Below are 20,000 nucleotides of genomic sequence, written 5' to 3'. Positions count from 1 at the left end.
CAGAATCATGGAATTCTAGAGTTGGAAGGGACCCCGAATCTTTTGCCCATCATGGGGCTCGAACCCATGAGCCTGAGATCAAGAGTCTCATGCTCTACCAACTGAGCTATCCCAGCAGGATGGTGAGTTTTCTACACTAGTGCATTTGTGATTTGATTCAAAGACCTGTTTGATGTTCACTCTTCTTGAGTTTCATTCCGTTTGGAGTGCAGATCCTAGAGGGTGGTGATGGGTGTCTTCTTGGAATCATCATGTGGGTAGCTTTTTGATTATTGTTAGAGAAGGCTGACCTGTAAAGTAAAGAGACAAACTCAAGCCTACAAATACATACCCAAGTGGTTGCAGACTTGTTCTTCATAACAAAGATTAACAGGTGCAGCAGCTCAGTTAACCAGGCCTCATAACAAAGGGTGCAGTTGCAGAGTCACTTTTAACTACCACAACTCTATAAATAAATGGTTTGTTTAAATGACATCTTGGCCAAAAAAAAATTGCTTACATATTCAAAGAGTATGTGATTTTGAGGCACAACTTTATGCACCCCACTCTGGCATCAGAACTCTCCACCAACCACCTCCCATTCTGATAACTCATCAGAATTTCTGGTGACAAAAAATAAGTCGTTTGGGGAATAAAGCATTCCCTAAAAATGAATGAATTGCCAATGGCTGTGTGAAGCTCATCTTTCCTTTCTTTAAATAAATTGCACATCTTAGTAACTATATGACTGGTTAAATGTTGAGGAGAGTCTGTTTCATTCCACCAACTTGAAATGATCTGGAATATTTTCCATAATGGTGCCTCTTTCTAGTTTCTAGCTTATGACTGTTATTTTCCTGGACAAGGAATTGGAATGGAAAAAGCTATTTAATCAACTGTAGTCAAACAAAATTCCTTTAGAGGGCACTATTTTACTTCCATAGAGTTGTACGAAACTGCTGATATGAGTAAGATTTAGCTTGCTTGGCTAGATAGTTAGAGTGTATGTAGTCTTAAAAAAAGAGAGAGCATGGTTTTTAAAAATTAGGCATGCATTATGTCATGTCTCGTGGACCTCTAAAAAATGCAATCGCTAGTGGTCTATCAAATGTTATGTCATTCATACATAGAGTTCTCACTTTTGCTAGGCTTCTTCCTTAGGGCCGATTTCCACTTCTTTGCCAGAGTGAAAAATGTCCACAATGCTCATTAAAACATTCATTGTATTGCTCTTTAAAATATATCCGGTAATATTTGAGGCCCAGTCCATCTAGGGGGTGCTGCAGGGCATTGCAACTATGATGTATTGAATTAAGCAGAACAGAAGGCATGAGGTAGGGGGTGCTGAATTTTGGCCTTGCACAAGGTGCCGCTGAAATTTGAAATGCCAAAGTCCATCCCTGCACTATAGTGTTATTTCAGAAAATACATAGTTTCTCTTGGTACTATATGGAGCATCCCCTTGTCACCAAAGATTGTATGCTTATATCTTGCTCATCACATCATAGGTTCTCTTTGCAGATTGTTCAACAGCAAATAGTTGTTGTGGCCATCAAAACACACCAAGGTGGTGTTGCCAGTGACTTGGGCCATGAGACAAAAGCGTTCTTACAATTAAAAAATAAAATCAGCTTCTTAGATACGGAAGAACTATTTAGACTTCCCACACGCACACTGAAAAATATAAATTCCAAATGTCAAAAAATAATTTGAGCAATAGATTAGGGAAAAATCTAACATAGTGAGAGAAGGGTCCTAATGCCCTCCTATCTTTCTCCTTAGTGATTAGTTTTATGCTTGGAAGTTTACATCTGAGCATAAAGCCCCAGTGCCGATGTCTAAAATTGTCAGTCAAAATTTTGTTCCAAGCATTCATAGAGCTTGGCAGCTCTGTAGTTTTACATTCCAAAAACCAAACAGCAGCATCAAAACAGCATTATTTTGTCTTCGCCTTATCAACAACATCCTTTATATTTGGAAATTCCAATCGCTTTCCCAGATGCAAACTGGGTAAACATTTTCCCCTGGAAGCAGAATAATCGTAAGAGAAGAAAATGGGGCCAGGCTGAGAGAAGGCTCTGGTGCAAGAATTTTAACTAGGCTAAAATTTCAAACAATTCTCTGCCTCACTGGAGAAACTGAGAAGTCGGTCTCCATCTCCCATCCAGTATTCCGGCTCGTATGCCAAAGATGCCGTCACGTGTCTGCAGCCATCAGCTCTTAGCCATGCTGAAGAAAAAGTGTGAACCAAATGTGAGTTTTTCTGTGGCACGTGGGCATGCTGCCAAGATACTAATGAAGGCTCATTCCAAGGAGAATTGTCGGCCTTTTATTGTACTGTTTTTCAGTATTCCACCTACACAAAGGCTACAGCTCATTTGGTTCCATTCTGCTGTTGGGTATTGTAAGAAAAGAGAGTGGCGGCTCCCTTTGTGACATGACAAGACCCCTTCCGGCTTTTTTTAAAAGAAAAGAAAAAAACTCACCTGAACTTTTGGTTGAAGGCATCTTTCTGCTTTCAAATGTTAATCCATTTATTACCCTGAACTCTTTAATGTCTCACAAAGTATTATTTAATTCAAGACGAGGGGAAAAGAACCTGCTGTTCCTGCTACATTTTCAGGAAACTCCACAGGACCTCAGGGGCAAAATACAGCTGAAGATGACACAAGCTTCTATACACCAGATTGGTCTGTTTGTTCATCTAGCTGGTACCCAGTTGGCATCACCTCTCCAGAGTATCAGGCAAACCCCCAGCAGATACAGCCAAGGAAACTGCCTTATATTGAGTCAGACTTTCTTGCTCAGTACTCAGTACTGTCCTCATGGTTGGCGCTGTGGGTTAAACCACAGAGCCTAGGGCTTGCCGATCAGAAGGTCAGCGGTTCAAATCTCCGGCGGGAAGGTAAACGGCATTTCCATGCGCTGCTCTGGTTCACCAGAAGCGGCTTAGTCATGCTGGCCACATGACCCGGAAGCTGTACGCCGCTCCCTCGTCCAATAAAGCGAGATGAGCACCACAACCCCAGAGTCGGTCATGACTGGACCTAATGGTCAGGGATCCCTTTACCTTTACCTTTACTGTCCTCATTGACCAGCAGTGCCTCTCTAGGCAGGGTTCTCAAACCAACTTGGAGATGCCAGGGATTGCACCCAGAACATTCTACATGCAGAGCAGATGATCTTCCACTTCTCTTGACTTCTGGCTTTGGAGCCCTACCAATAAAAGCATCTGCACTAACAGCAGAAAAGCACGGTGATTCCGTTCTGTTTGCCTAACTGCACTTTAAGTTGCTGTTTTTCTTTATAGGGATTGGGAAGCAATTCCACTCTGACACATGTGTCTACTGCTCTCCCATGTAGCCTGACCATAAATGATGTCAACCATTCCCACCCCTACCCCCCGGATTAGAAAATGTCATTTCTTTTCTAGAGATGTCATTGAGAATGGAGGCAGTGATTTGGGGATCCAATTTTGGTTTGACATTTTTAACTAAAGAGTTCAGGTCCCATCACGAAAAATTATCAGAATAGCAACTTGTATTTTGTTTAATGATTTAGAGGAGCCATATCTGAAGGAGCTAGGATTGTAAGTCATGTGGTAAAAAGGAGATTTAACTGCGATTCTACCAGCTGGAATGTCAGATCAGATCCAGTAGTAAGTTGTGTTTGTGGTGTGATTCATCCTACACCCCATGTAAGCTTTTTCGGTAACCATTGTTTCTTGTTCTGAAAGCTGCCTAAACACTCCTTCTGCTTCTTGATACAAAATTGCTATAGTGCATGTCTAAAAGTGTCCTAATAGAATTGTATTCCCACCACTTTTTCTAGACATTTTAAAGAAGTGTGTGGCGCAACAGCTTCTGTGGAACATTATCCTGCTTTCCATATAGGTATGACTGTAGAACAGAGAATAATTGCACTAAGGATTTGATGTTTCAGTCTGGAAAAATATATAAATACAATGCAGCCACATAAAACTTCATTATTGCTGGGACTAGTTTATCATCCCTTCAAACTGAATTTATTAGTGACCATCATTTGCATTAAAGATCCAAAAAGTGCAAAGAGCTTTAACACTAGCACATTTGCTGTGATCAGCAAAGTGAAGAACACTCTGATCTCAAAAATAATCCTTTATAGTGGTTATATTGTTATGGAGATATACTGATAGCTTTGTCTAGGGAACGGGGCACCTCATACGAATAACTCATAGGAATGTATTGTTAGATGGCACAGTTCCATACAAGAAGACCTGTCAGGAGTATAATGTGTACTTTACTGTTTGTGTACATTACTGTTTACTCTGCCTCCAGCACACTCCTACTGCTGGTGTTTGAAACAGTATACACGACATTAGCTGCAAGCTACCGTATTTTTTGCTCTATAAGACTCACTTTTTCCCTCCTAAAAAGTAAGGGGAAATGTGTGTGTGTCTTATGGAACGCAGGCTGCACAGCTATCCCAGAAGCCAGAACAGTAAGAGGGATCGCTGCTTTCGCTGCGCAGCGATCCCTCTTGCTGTTCTGGCTTCTGGGATTCAGAATATTTTTTTTCTTGTTTTCCTCCTCCAAAAACTAGGTGCGTCTTATGGTCTGGTGTGTCTTATAGAGCGGAAAATACAGTATATCTATCCTGTAGGTTTGTGAGAAATACCGACGTGCTTCCCATCGAACCAACTTCCATCCCATTTGAAAACATAAGCCACATTCGCTTTGCAGTTAAACTGTGGTGTGCACATTTGAGACAGATGTTGCACACAAGCAGATGGCTGCGCAGGTGACATGTTCACTCACAAACAGGAGCTCGGGGGGGGGTTGCAGGTGTGGGGAAACCGAACAGGTGATGCACATTGGGTGAAGACTTCTCTGACCTCTCTCTGGTGCACACAGTAACGTGCAAATGCAATTTGAAATGTGCTGGTGGGGTGGGGGGAAGACAGCCCTGCTGAATTTTAAGATGCTAATTTGTACAAAGCCAAACGTGAGGAAGTTCTTTCATATCCCTTTGCTGGTCTTTGATTTTCATGCCACCATCCTTTGAGCAAATGAGCCAAAATAATCTGGGCTTTCACCGAAATAGAGTTGACAAGTGGGAACTGCAACATAATGTTCCAGTATGGAGTACTCAGTTTAGCATTTCAGCCAGCCATTTTTGCAGAACACTCCATTCTGTTTCCTCCCTGCCCCCATTTTCCTACCCTGCCCAGCAGTCACCGAGTATTCTGTGCCAGATGAGTATGCTCAGTCCTCATTCAGATTATTTTTGGCAGGCAGGGGTGTGTATCTCCAATTCAGAGTTGTTGTTTTTACCTCTGAATGATATTTGACACTTCTGCATAACTTGGGTTTTTCCCAGGCCTACAAATCTACTTCCCTCTTGTGTGTGAAAGGGGCCATTTTGTCTACATTCAGACCCAAACTCAGAGAATAAGTCCTTCCTCTCTGCCTTGACTTTTTTGCCAATGCCATTTCTCACACATATTTTACAATGTGTTTAACTGAAATGCTTCTTTGATGTGTCTAGATCCAGTCCCTCTGTCCTTCTCTGCCTTTCTCTCTTTGATGGGCCCATTTTATCCAAGTTAACCAAAGTTACAGTATGGATTTTCTCCAGATTATTATTTCTATTCTTAATAATTGTAATTTTGCTTCTTTGTATTTAGCATCTCAGCAGGAATATGCCACACTGTGTGGCCTGAAGACTGTATGTAGCTCAAGTCAATAAATATACAAATATACATCAGCAAACCTTCTAACTTTGCAGCCCCATGTATTTTTTAAAATATACTCAGAGTCGCAAAGTGATTTCATGCTCTTTATTCAGCTCATAGTGGTGAGGAGGAATGAATGAAAGTCCCCTCAAAGTATCTGCTTTATATACATTATTTACACAATGGGCTGCACATGATTGGCTAATTCCGGAATTCTACTGTAAGCCAATCAGGTTGTGGATTCACTTCTATCTGGAGCATGATTGGGTGGTTCCTGCCAACCAATCATACTGCTGCATTGTTCTAGGACCAGTCAGACTGCTGCATTCTGAATCCTATTGTTCTAGGACCAATCAGACTGCTGCCTTTTGGATCCTATTGTTCTAGGACCAATCAGACTGCTGCAGTTTGGATCCTATTCAACTCAGTACATAACACCCCTCCCCTCTAAGTTCCAGTCCTGCCTGGGAGGTCGCATTCATAGTCCTCAAGGTACGCCGGCGGCCTACGTGTGCGTTGCGGCCTGGGGTGTTCCCTGGTCCGGGGTTCAGGTTCTGGCTCGTGTTCCAAGGATGCTGGCTGTGATGGGGCTGTTTGGTCTGGCGCAACCGGCTCGCTCAGTCGTGGTTCTGGTTCCGGTGTCCTTCCGGCCTCATGGGTCCTCTCTGTATTTACTGATTCTGCCTCTCCTGCTGGCCCCTGCTGCTCTATGGGCCTCACTGCCCCACTGTTCCCTTGGGACTCCTCTGACCTATCCTCCTCCTCCTGGTTTTCTCCCGGGAATCGTTGCCGTATCTGGTCGCAGTGGCGGCGCCAGCATTGCCCCCCATCTGTTAGCACCTCATACGACACGGGGCCAGTGACCCTGGTGACTGTGGCGGGTACCCATGCAGGGCCTGCCCCAAAATTCTTTGCATACACTGGGTCCTGGGCCTCGAAGGTCCGGGGGTTCCTGCCTTCCCCCACCACTACCTCATCCTGAGCTCTATCGGGGTGAAGGCGGTCCAATCTGATTGCAAGGCGCCGACCCATTAGTAGTTCAGCGGGGCTCCGGCCAGTCGTTGAGCTGGGGGTGCTGTGCTGTGCTAGAAGGAGTGTGGCAAGGCGGTACTCCCAATCCCCTTGCGTCATGCGGCGAAGGGTGTCCTTGGTGGTCCGCACCATGCGTTCTGCTTGGCCATTGGTGGCAGGGTGGAATGGCGCCGAACGGATGTGGCGGATGGCGTTCTGCGCTGTGAAGGTTTGGAATTCTCCTGACGTAAATGCAGTCCCGTTGTCTGAGACGAGAGTGTCAGGGAGCCCGTGGGTTGCAAACAGCCTGCGTAGTACCCGGATGGCTGCGGACATAGAAGTGGACGGTACCAGTGCGACTTCCAGCCATTTGGTGTAGGAGTCCACCACTATGAAGAATGTTTTCCCCTGAAAGGGGCCAGCGAAGTCCACATGCAGGCGTGACCATGGTGCTTGGGCGGACTCCCAGGACTGGACTGGGGCCCTTGGGGGATCTGGGCGGGATTTTTGGCAGGCCTGGCAGTGTTTGACCCAGGCCTCTATCTCTCCGTCGATCCCCGGCCACCACACGTAACTCCTGGCAAGGGCCTTCATTCTTACTACCCCTGGGTGTGTCTCGGTTAGGGCTGTGAGGACCCTTTTGCGGAGGGGCTGGGGAACAACGACCCTGCTTCCCCATAACAGGCACCCCTTGTGGGCCGACAGTTCATGTTTGCGGGTTGTGTAGCCGGCGAATTCTGGCCCGGGGCTGCTGCTGGGCCATCCCCTCCACACCCAGTCCAGGACCCGGGAGATGACCCTATCTTTCTTGGAATGGTGTGCAACTTCTTGTGCCTGAATGGGGCGGTCGGGAAGCAGCTCCAGGCTCATAACCTCTTGTGCAGGTGCTGGGTCGGGGCCTGTTTCCGGTAGTGGTAGCCTGCTGAGGGCGTCCGCATGGCCCGTCGCCTTCCCAGGGCGGTGAATCAGTGCATACTGGTAGCTAGCAAGGAAAATTGACCACCTGAGGACACGAGGAGACAGCACTTGGGGGGTCTGCTTTTCGGGGGCAAACAAGCCTAGCAACGGCTTGTGGTCAGTCACCACGGTGAAGGGCCGCCCGTACAAGAAATCATGGATTTTTTTTACTCCCTTCACGATTGCCAGACCCTCCTTGTCGATTTGCGAGTAGTTCCGCTCGGTTGCGTTGAGTGTCTGGGAAAAGTATGCCACCGGTACCTCTCTTCCATCCGGGAGTTGGTGTCCCAGGACAGCGCCAATGCCATAGGGCGAGGCGTCGCATGCTAGCACCACCGGCAGCCTCTCATCGAAGTGTGCCAAGACCGAGTTTGAGACAAGCAAGTCCTTGACTGCCTGGAATGCGGCCTCCTGGCGCTGGCCCCACACCCAAGGGGCCCGCTTGTCCAGGAGTCTGTGTAGGGGCTCCGCTACCGCCGCCTTGTGGGGAAGGAAGGAATGGTAAAAGTTCAATAGTCCCAAGAAGGCCTGAAGTTCAGTCTTGTTCTTGGGCGCTGCGGCATCACAAATGGCCCGTACCTTGTCCCCAGTCGGGTGGACCCCTTCTGCGTCCACCATAAATCCCAGAAAGTCCACCTGAGGCACTCCTAGTAGACATTTTTCCCGCTTCACCTTGAGACCCGCCGTCTGGAAACGGTGCAGAACGGTGCGGAGGCGGTCCTCAAACTCCTCTGGTGTGGGCCCGGCAATCAACACATCATCGAAGAAGGGGGTGACGCCAGGAATCCCTTTAAGGAGAGAGTCCATTAGATTCTGGAATATGCCTGGTGCCACGCTGACACCGAATTGCAGCCACTTTACCCTGAACGCTCCTCTGTGCGTCACAATCGTCTGTGCCTCTGCTGTGGCCTCATCTACTGGCAGCTGTTGATATGCTTGGGCCAAGTCCAGCTTGCCAAAAATTTTCGACCCAGCCAAGGTGGCAAGGACATGGCTGACCACTGGTACTGGGCATGCATGGGCCGTGAGGGCCTTGTTTATGGTACATTTGTAGTCTGCGCAGATGCGGACCGAACTATTAGGCTTGACAGGTGTGACAATTGGGGTTTCCCAGGGGGCATTTGGCGCCGGCTCCAGCACTCCTTGCTCCACGAGCCGGTCCAATTCCTCGTCTATACGGGGTTTCAGGGTGAACGGGACCCGGCGGGCCTTGAGCCTGACCGGTCATACTGCGGGGTCAAGCTGTAGAGCAATGGGGGGGGCCCATATACTGTCCCAATTTCCCATCAAAAACCCCCGGAAATTCCTTGCATATGGCGTCCACGTCCACTTGTAAGCTGGTGTGGTTCACCCCGGTGATGGCTAGCCCCAGTGGTCCAAACCATGCCAATCCCAGTAAGCTAATGTAGGGGCCCTTGACCACAAGCAAGTCCAGTTGCCGCGTCCGCCCTCGGTATTGCACCCTGAAGGTCCCCACCCCCATTGTGGGGACCTTACGTTTCTGGAAGTCCCGGAGGGTGAATGGGGCCGGCCTGAGTTTGGGACCCCCAGTAGGACACAGTTTCCTTAAGGTCCTTGCCGAGATTATGGATAGAGTTGAACCCGTGTCAAGCTCCATGCGGCATGGGGCCCCCTCTATCTGTACCTCTACATAAATTTTCTCTTCGTTGGGGTGAGGCAACTGGTATACCTGGAAGTCCGTGAGCTCCGTCGAGTTGCCTTGGTGCGTTGGGCCCCGGGACCTGGGGCTCTTGGATTGGTCATCTGATGCCTGGCGTCGGGTGGGCCGAGCCCGACACACCCGGGCGATGTGTCCCGATTTTCTGCACTGCCTGCACTCTGCGTTGCGGAAACGGCAGGTCCTCCTCTCATGACTTTCTCCACAGCTTGCGCAGTTCCCTCCTTCTCGTCGAGGCAGCTGTGGTATGTGGGCTGCTTGAGTGCGCTGCTGTACTCGGTGCACCTCCTCCCTGTTGGATCCTGAGTCGTCGGTGAGGTCTTCGTGGTGGACCCTCAGTTGGGACGGCTGGCTCGGCCGTGCCTCTTGAGTCGACCTCTCGGCAGCTTCCGTTGCCAGGGCCTCCTCCAGAGCGACCTGGAACGTTAGGTTCTTCTTAGTGTAGAGGCGTCGTTGCAGCTTCTCATCCTTCAGGCCACCGACGAGGCGGTCACGAAGCATGTTCTCCAGCTCTGAGAAGTTGCAGAACCGGGCAGCTTGGCGGAGAGAGGTCACAAACCCAGTTATGGTTTCTCCAGGAGCTTGCCGCTTTGCGTAGAAGGCATTTCGATGAGCCACCACTGAGGGCTGTGGTGAAAAGTGCCCCTTCAGCTGTTCCATTATTGTTTTGTATGGAACAGTAGCAACGTCTTCAGGCGCAAGGAGAGCCCGGGTGATTTCAAACGTCTCCTCTCCGCAGACGCTGAAGAATATTGCCCTCTTCTTGGCGTCTTCTTCGTCCAGTTTAGACCATTTACATTTCCCCTTTCTGGCTGCCCTCATGGATACATTTACACCAAGACCCTAAATCTTTGGATTTCCCCAGATCCCATTTCTATGGTCACTAAGTTACACGCAAGCATAATTAAATCAGTGGACTGCAAGATGCAGAGGCTGTGTCCCCAGAGAGGCCATGATGCCACAGATAGTCAAAGTAGATGCGTTCCAGGAGACAGCTGGAAAACACCCTGCTTTTGCACCTAGAAGCTCCTTCAGCAATTTGTGCATATAGAAGTCCTACTGAAAATTTGGCTAGCTTTTATATTTCATTTCGTAAGTCAAACCACATGTGACTTTCTGGCTCTGAAAAGTTATTATCCATTTTGTTCTATTTTGGAATGGCACATCAGTACTGCGTAATGATGAACAGAGCACAAGGAGGATGAGAGAACAGTCAAATGACAGGTCTCAAGTGTGGGGATTTCCACAAATGAAGATCTGGATGAATCACTGGAAAACAGGCTATGCTGAGTACCCCCCCAAAAAAAGTCACCCCCCCCTTTTTAGCCTAGAGATATCTAACATGGTTCAATTTATCCATCCTTTAAAGACAGCAGAAAGGAGGCAACATACAGAAGAAAATATAACTGCCAGACTCCGAAGTAAGATTACTAAAGTGAAAGCGCTAGGAGACTGAGATCTGGGGACTCCTTCAACTACAAAATGTTCTACCACTGAACTATGCTCTCACTTACCTCTAACAACAAAGGGAAGTTCAGATACAATTGGGGACCACTTGATCTACATGCATGTAGCCTGCAAATGAGCTATACCTCAACCTGCCTGAGAAACCTTATGTCTTGCCTCAGGAATGGGGAAAAGATTCTGATTTCTTTATGAGTAGGTCTCAGCTCATTGCCAGAAATGACCTGGAAACTTCTACAGCCACATAGGTGTGTATGTATATATTCCATGGGTACTCACTTGCTAGGAATACTTCTTTGAAAGACACATATGATAGATTTAGCAATCTGGAGCAGTTGAGTAAAACTGAAGAGCTATCTTCTGTTTATCTCTATGCAGGAATCATCAACCAATGAGTTGAGAATGGAAAAACATGGGGAAAGTAAAATAAAATTTTACTTATGTAGAATTTTCATAAATGATATGGTTGATCCACAAATCTGGTCAAAGCAGGAATAACATCAGGCCTTCATTCCCATCAAGTTGACATGTGTTCTCACTGATCCAAGCCCCATGAGGAATAGTTGAAGGAGCTGGGTATGTTTAGCCTGGAAAAGAGGAGACTGAGAGGAGATATCTTCAAATACAACTGTATTTGTACCTTGGTTGTGGAACTTAATCTGTCTCCCGAAACGGTTCAAAAACCAAGGCACAGCTTCTGATTGGCTGCAGGAGCTTCCTGCACTCAATTGGAAGCCGCGGAAGCCGTGTCGGATGTTCGGCTTCCAAAAAACATTCACAAACCAGAACACTCACTTCCGGTTTTGCAGTGTTCGGGAGCCAAAATGTCTGAGTACCAAGGTGTTTGAGAACCAAGGTATCTGAAGGGCTGTCACATGGAAGAGAAAACAAGCTAGTTTTCTCCTGCTACGTAGGGTAGGACTTGCACCAATGGCTTCAAGTTACAAGAAAGGAGATTCCAACTAAGCATATGAAAAACTTTATGCTTTTTGAAAAATGTGTTTAATACAACGACATTTACTTTGAAATAAAATCAAATGCACGGAACCTTGCATCAGTTTCCCATCTAATATCACTGTGCCCTTCCTTCACTCTTTCTCCCCTAAGGTACTGTTTATTTCAAAAACAGCACTCCTGGAGCACAAACAGCAGCTTGGGAGAAAGGCATTTTTGGCAATGAACTGGCATGGAGCCCTTATGTCAATTGAGAACGCAGCACTGCATCAGGACTCCACACTTCCCCTGCAAAATAAAAGTGGCAGTGCTAAGCATGCTTTTCAAAAAGCATGATTAATACAATGTGTTGTTTGGTAGCTGCAGAGATCTTATGTGAGTGCACCGAGAGGTAGCTGCTCTTCTGAGGATGTGTGATGGACAGAAGAAAACAATGACAGATTGACAGACTGAAGTAAAACGATCTTTTCTTCAGCTAGCATAAACTGGTAGAATACTTACACCCTCATTTGTGTGAATGACTACAGTTGAAGATTCCCCCACCCCCTCCATCTAATTTGTGCCCAAATTTGGTAAGGCTATTTTAGTTTATATTGCATTTTACTTGGAAACCGTAAAAGCATTCATCTCACAAGAAGCTGAAACTACTCTCAATCCATTTTTTTAAATCTGGATGGGCTACAATACTGATCTGATTTCAATATGTTTGTTATCAGAAACTAATTTGGCTCCTTAATAGTGAATATTCTATTTTCCAGATTCTCCAACTGACTTGAGATAAAATATTAAACATGGTTATCCCTTCTAACGAAACAAGATAGCATTTCTGTATTAAATTGTTAAAGATTACATACCACACCTTCTGAGAATATTTCTTTCAAAAGAAAATTATTGTTCGGTTATTGATTGTGTATTTTTTATTATGACCTATGCATTTGACAATGTTCTTAGCTTGGGACTTCAGAAATGAAGGGAAGTCACTGGCTAGGTGGTCAAGCACTGTTGAGAAATTGCACCCAGGAACAATATTATGACAAGGGAAAGACTAACCTGACCCCATCTGTGTACTCCATTTCTTGGTTTCCTCTTCCCCCTCCATGCATTTTCCCTTTTTTATCATGTCTTATTAGACTGTGAGCCTACAGGCAGGGAATGTTATCTTTTAGCATCCGTACAGCACTTAGAACATTTTAGGTGCTTTACATGTGTTAAATAAATACATACATACAGGGCCGGCCCACCTATGAGGCAAGATGAGGTGACTGCCTCAGGCAGCAGGATCCACAGAGGCAGCAGATTCCAATGTAGATCTTTATCCCTGCTTTGGTCCTGATATTTATCTTCACTCGCCGCTTCTTCCCTGGTGGAGAAGGGGCACCATTTTGTGGTTCACCTCAGGTGCCAAAATGTCTTGGGCCGGTCTTTCACGCTCCTTTCCCCAGAAGTCTCTCTTCCTCATATAGCTCTACTAAAAACATATTTATGAGAGTGTTAAAACACTGCCTACATTGCATGCCATGGTTGCTGTTGCCTTCCCAGGCTACACAAAAAAGGCATCTTCCGGTCAAAATAATCTTGCAGAATTTGACAACAGATCTGTCAAAAGTAAATGAGAGGTTCTTTCCAATTTGTCACATGCTGTCTCTATAAAAACAGCAGAAATAATGGATATGAATTTTAGGTTCTTGCAAATGAATTTAAATGCATCCTCCCTTTCCTCTTTTGTGTCTAAACTTCAGGATGGTGAGAGGAAAATGAGTCAGAAAAATCAAGAATTCAGAAAGAAGACTGGCAGTGAAGCTGTGGGGACTTGGAAGCTCCCTAGACACTATGACTAATGGAAAGCTTGAGATTGTAATAGTAATTTCATCCTGTTCAGATATGGGAAACGCCTGCTTTTTAGGGAAAAGGTTCTAGATATGTATATTTTGTATTGAACTTCTATCCCAAAGAGGAAAAATCCATAATAAAGCAATGTAAAGAAGCAGCAGCAACAATTAATTTTTGAAAATCGAGTGAGAAGTTAAAATTCTGTAAATATGAGAGGAAAAATTGAGCTGCTCATCGTTAACTGTTTCATATCCGCTAGCAAGTACTCTGGGTTACTTGTGCAACACACATTTTACAGAAGTATTTACTATTGCAATTGATGTACTAACTCTGCATGTTTGTGTGTGTGCTGGGGGGAGGGGAGCAAGTACACTGTTTGTTTGTTTGCTTGCTTGCTTGTTTGCTTGTTTGTTTGGCATACATCTCACAAGATCTCAGGGCAGTTCACAGAACAAAATATTGACATATGTGTACTGGAAACACACCACACAGTGCAAACAGAAAGAATACCACCTTGAGGGAAGACATCTGGATGCACTCTAACAAATGAATATAAACTGCTCACTTATAGAAATACAAAATGACTGTTAGAAAAAAACATTTCTAATACCAATAAATGGAAGTGTTCATTTTGCCAGCATGGGTGTGTTTCTGGCTCCTGGAAGAAGAAGAAGAAGAGTTTGGATTTGATATCCCGCCTTTCACTCCCTTTAAGGAGTCTCAAAGCGGCTAACATTCTCCTTTCCCTTCCTGCCCCACAACCAACACTCTGTGAGGTGAGTGGGGCTGAGAGACTTCAGAGAAGTGTGACTAGCCCAAGGTCACCCAGCATGTGGAGGAGGGAAGATGCGAACCCGGTTCCCCAGATTACGAGACTACCGCTCTTAACCACTACACCACACCAAATCCAAGGGGAACAGGCCACTGCGCTGCCACAGGCCAACATCCCATCTCTTTAGAACTGCTGGCCCTTTTTATTAAGCAAAATTTGTACCTCACGTTTGCTTAAGCATTTATTTCATTTTGACAGCTGTGACGTAAAGAAGTCCCTTAAAAAAACACATTTTTTTCCTAGTAATAAAAATGCCTTTGACTACCAAATTTCAATTTCCTGAGTGACCTGGAAACACTCTAACCATATTTGAGAGCAGTAGTGTTGCCAGGGCAGGATTTGAGGGGACAGCCATTCAAGAGGCAGGCACTCTGTAGAATGAGCAGGGCTCCCAAACCAAGAAGAGCTGACTTACCAGATTTTGAAATCGTTTTCGTTGTTGCCATGTTACAAAGTTCCCCCTCCCTCCCGCTCCATAAGACCATTTGAAGTACAGTGCTACCTCAGGTTAAGAACTTAATTCATTCTGGAGGGCAGTTCTTAACCTGAATCTGTTCTTAACCTGAGGTACCACTTTAGCTAATGGGGCCTCCCGCTGCCACCACTCCGCCGGAGCATGATTTCTGTTCTCATCCTGAAGCAAAGTTCTTAACCAAGGTACTGTTTCTGGGTTAGCGGAGTCTGTAACTTGAAGCGTCTGTAACCTGAAGTGTCTGTAACCCGAGGTACCACTGCAAAGTGAAGTAATTCCTATTACTTCCTACCTTCCCTCCCCCCAACCTCCAGTAAATTCAGAATATAAAATTACCTAACTGCACCTCTGCTTCAGGGCTATTCAGACACCACCATCATTTGGACGTGTTATGAATGCAGCAGGGAGGGATGGGCTCATGCCTGCTGGAAACCAAGCCAAGCTCTTCAGAATGGAGAGTTTTAAGGAAATTCCATATGTTGCTGTTGTTGTTTTTTTTAAAACAGATTACAAACAGGACCATTTCTTGAGCCAGGTAGCAATTTAATCAATTTAAATTATTTTTTTAAAAAGATATTTATTAAAGTTTCAAAAAAGGTTACAAATTAAGAAAAAGAGGAAAAAAAGAGAAAATACAAAATACAGGAAAATAAAAACAATTAAAAACAAATCAATCTTGTCTTCCATTTACTTGTTTCCCTGACCTCCTCACACCTCCCTTTTTTGTATTCCAGTTCAGTTGGTTATTTCAGCAAATCCTTTCCCTCTTTGTTTTTATCTTAATCCTTTATCTTAATATATTATAACTTTACATTCTCACCTATTAACAATTCATTTTTACATACTCCTTTATAACATTGCTGCTAAAACCACTTAACTTCATTCCGACATCATTCTAACATTCCTTAATTTTGCAGTGTTTCTGTAAATAGTCTTTAAATTTCTTCCAATCTTCTTCCACCGACTCTTCTCCCTGGTCTTGGATTCTGCCAGTCATTTCCGCCAGTTCCATATAGTCCATCACCTTCATCTGCCATTCTTCCAGGGTGGGTAGATCTTGTGTCTTCCAATACTTTGCAATAAGTATTCTTGCTGCTGTTGTAGCATACATAAAGAAAGTTCTATCCTTCTTTAGCACCAATTGGCCGACCATGCCCAGGAGAAAGGCCTCTGGTTTCTTCAGGAAGGTATATTTAAATACCTTTTTCATTTCATTATAGATCATCTCCCAGAAAGCCTTAATCTTTGGGCACGTCCACCAAAGGTGAAAGAATGTACCTTCATTTTCTTTACATTTCCAACATTTATTATCGGGCAAATGATAGATTTTTGCAAGCTTGACTGGTGTCATGTACCACCTGTATATCATTTTCATAATATTCTCTCTTAAGGCATTACATGCCGTAAATTTCATACCTGTGGTCCATAACTGTTCCCAGTCAGCCATCATAATATTATGTCCAACATCTTGTGCCCATTTAATCATAGCTGATTTCACCGTTTCATCCTGAGTGTTCCATTTCAACAGCAAGTTATACATTCTTTTTTTGGGGGGGGGATCTCTCTTTTTTTTTAATGAAATATTTATTAGGATTTTCAAATTCAATACAGAAGAAATCAAAAAAACAAAAAATACAAAAAATAAAAAAGGAAAAATTTAAAACCACATAAAATTTACAATTCCATATTTTCATTACCATATTTCCCAGACTTCCCCACACTTCCCCTTCTTGCATTCCAATTCAAGTTGTTTGTTCAACAAGTTCTTATCCCCAATTTTTAACCTTTTTATATTTAATTCATTTTTTGTGTGACTTATTTTAACTTATAAACATCAATATTTGTACCTCAATACACAAATCTTTTTCCTAAAGTCGACCCTAATTCCATTCCACGAATTTCCCAATTTTCATATTAATAACCAAACACACACACACACACACACACAAAAAGACAGATCATAATTGTACACCCTTTGGATTCTCAAACCCCACCACCCCCTTTCCCGGTTCCGATCCCCAACAAATGTCCAGTTTTAATCTTCTATCAGCCTGGAGATCTCACGTCCGAGGCTCTTAATTCTCTCTCAGTTCCTCTCTGCCGGTTTTTTTGATAGTCCTTAATATTAACTCCAAATTTCGGAGGAGCTCTGTCTCAATAAAGTCCAAATTTCTTCCAGCCAGACCTCCATACTTAAAAGCAAGGTCCAAAAGTCCAATTGTCACCAAGACTCCAGCTTCCACTTTAATCAAATTTGTAATCCATAGATCTTCAGGTCTCCACACAAAGGAATCTCTCCATTCTTCCTTCACCAATTTAAACCAGAATTTCATCATCCAGTACTTATTTTCCTTTGTAATCATCCTGTCAGGCCTTTGGTTTGATTTTTTGTTTCCCTTTTTGAGCATGATGTCAGGCCTCTGGCTCTCCTTTGTCATTTGCAAGGTTACAGCTCCTCCTTCCTTCTCCTCAGGAACAACATATACCTCTTTCTCCACACTTTCAGAATTCTCAAAGTCCTCTTTTTGTCCAGCTGCATGGGCTTCCTGAGTCAAGTCCTTATCAAGTTCCGTAATGTTATTTACTTTTAAACTCAAGGTTGTTACATTTGTAGACAAAACCTCAATTTGGCCTTGTAACTTTCCCAGGAGAACAAATATTCTGTCCAGCCCAGCCTGAATTTTCCCTTTTCCAGCCATTCTTGTAATGTCCCAAATCCTCCTCTAGAGGGATTTAGTAACTTAGTATTCTTTCCAGTTAAAATCCAAAAGTCAGGTTAATTTGTATCAGTTCTTACTTATTTTCAACAAAATATAACCAAGTTGCAGCAACTGTATCCAGCAGAGACAGCAGAAACAAAGTTCTCTTTTTCCTTTTTGACAGCTAAATTTGACAGCTGTCAAACTTCTCTATGTCTCCTCAGCAGGCTCTCTCACGGATCACTCCCGGGTCCGGGGGGGGGGGGTGGAACTTCAACTCTCAAAATTAACTCTTATCCTCCAGCACAATTTCTTATACTTATATCGCCAAATCGTGAAATTGATATCTTTTATCGAAAAGACAATTCTCTCGACTTTAGTTAACTAGTCCTTGCTTTAGATCTTTTACAAGGCGGGGAGGCGGACTTCCTGTTTGCACCTTCCCCGATCGTGCCAAATTCCAAAGAAATTTCCTTAAAAAGTCCAATTTCCGTACTACTCACGGGTTGTTACTTTTAGGGTCCGATTGTTCACAGGAAGAAGTTAGCGCCCTCCGACCATGGCTTGCGGCTTCACTCCCCAGGAGAAGCAGTCGACTCTCAGCACCGCGCCGCTCACCCCGTCCCCCGTTCCAAAGCCTTTAAAAAGGCTTCTTCACGGGTCGGGGGGGACGCAAATGGTGCCCGCCGAGTCACCAAGTTCACAGGCTTCCCCGCCTGTGATTTCTAAGGGTCCCCGCGTAGCAAGTTATACATTCTTGACAAGTTCTTAGTTTTGGGATCTAACAGTTCTGTTTCCAATTTTGATTTTTCCACCTGGAAGCCAATTTTCTTGTCCAAATTGTAAGCCTCCCTTATTTGATAATAATGAAGCCAATCTCACACTTTGTCTTTTAGTTTCTCAAAGCTCTGCAATTTCAATTTATCTCCTTCTTGTTCCAAAATCTCCCAATATTTTGGCCATTTGGCCTCCATATTGAGCTTTTTCTGAGCCTTTGCTTCCATCGGTGATAACCACCTTGGGGTTTTATTTTCAAGTAAGTCTTTATATCTTATCCATACATTGAACAATGCTTTCCTGACAATATGGTTTTTAAATGCTTTATGCGCTTTGACCTTATCATACCACAAATATGCATGCCACCCAAATACATTATTGAAACCTTCTAAATCCAAAATGTCTGTGTTCTCAAGAAGCAGCCATTCTTTCAGCCAGCAAAATGCAGCTGATTCATAGTAAAGTTTAAGGTCTGGCAGGGCAAATCCACCTCTTTCTTTTGCATCGGTTAGTATTTTAAATTTTATTCTGGGCTTCTTGCCCTGCCAGACAAATCTAGAAATATCTCTCTGCCACTTCTGGAAACAGTCCATTTTATCCATAATTTGCAATGATTGAAACAAAAACAACATTCTTGGCAATACATTCATTTTTATAGCAGCAATGCGGCCTAGCAAAGAAAGCTTCAAATTTGACCATATTTCTAAATCCTTTTTCACTTCTGACCAACATTTTTCATAGTTATCTTTAAATAAATTCACGTTCTTAGCAGTCATATTAACCCCCAGGTATTTTACTTTCTTAACCAGTGTCAAACCTGTCCCCTTCTGAAACCTCTCTTTCTCAATCGGTGTTAGATTTTTCTCTAGAACCTTAGTTTTTAACTTGTTCAACTTGAATCCTGCAACCTGACCAATTAATCAATTTAAATTGTCTGACGCTGGAGATAGTGACACTCAATGTTACTCACTGGGCTGTTTTCTATAAACTGTATATATAAGGAAGGCAATTTCTCTCCCAGCCCCCCAACCTTATTTGACTACAAATGGTATTGGAAAGGTTACTTGGAGTTAATGGGTTTTAAACAAACCACAGGGGTGGTGGGTTTTTTTTTTTTTTAACCTCCTTTCCCCTAGCAAAGCAGATGGCAATGGCAGGTGTTGTGCCTCACAGGTCTTAGTATAAATAAAAATTCTGGCTATTTGTTGGACAAAAAGGGGATGGATAAACAGTTGGATGACCTGGGACAGGGAATGTAAGCACTTCAAAATCAAGTCTAAACCAAAGTTGCATGGACGTAAGGACAGGCTGAATGATGTAGCTTTGGGCTGCGTAACTTGAAAGGACAGACCTTTGTTCCCTACCCTAGCTAGGTCTTGTATACATTCCCTGTGATTTTGATGGCCAGCAGTTACCTGGAATGCTATGCTCCATCGTGGTTGAGGAGGCAAACCCTGTGTAATATGGCAGGTCATTTGGGGTTCTCCATTAAGTGGAAGTACAGTGTTAACTTGTGCTGTCAAGCAAGCATTAGTGTCCCCAGAATCTATTCTTGCTCTGTCTCCGTGGTCTACTTTGTTTTCTTTGTGATAGCAGTGCTGCTGGTACAAGGGTATCACAACGCATGATTTTAG

At 44.2% G+C, this 20,000-nt stretch overlaps 1 long non-coding RNA gene across 1 annotated transcript in view; it reads left to right on the top strand.

Annotated features, from left to right (window-relative positions):
• Positions 1-20,000, top strand: part of LOC310760153 — a 146,248-nt gene that overhangs the window by 93,098 nt on the left and 33,150 nt on the right. The gene's annotated exons all lie outside the window — the stretch shown is intronic.

The sequence above is a fragment of the Podarcis filfolensis genome (assembly GCF_964270895.1).
Source record: "Podarcis filfolensis genome assembly, chromosome: 3".
Lineage (NCBI taxonomy): Eukaryota > Metazoa > Chordata > Lepidosauria > Squamata > Lacertidae > Podarcis > Podarcis filfolensis.
Note: the sequence above shows the minus strand (reverse complement) of the source record. Positions and strands in the feature narration are given on the sequence as shown.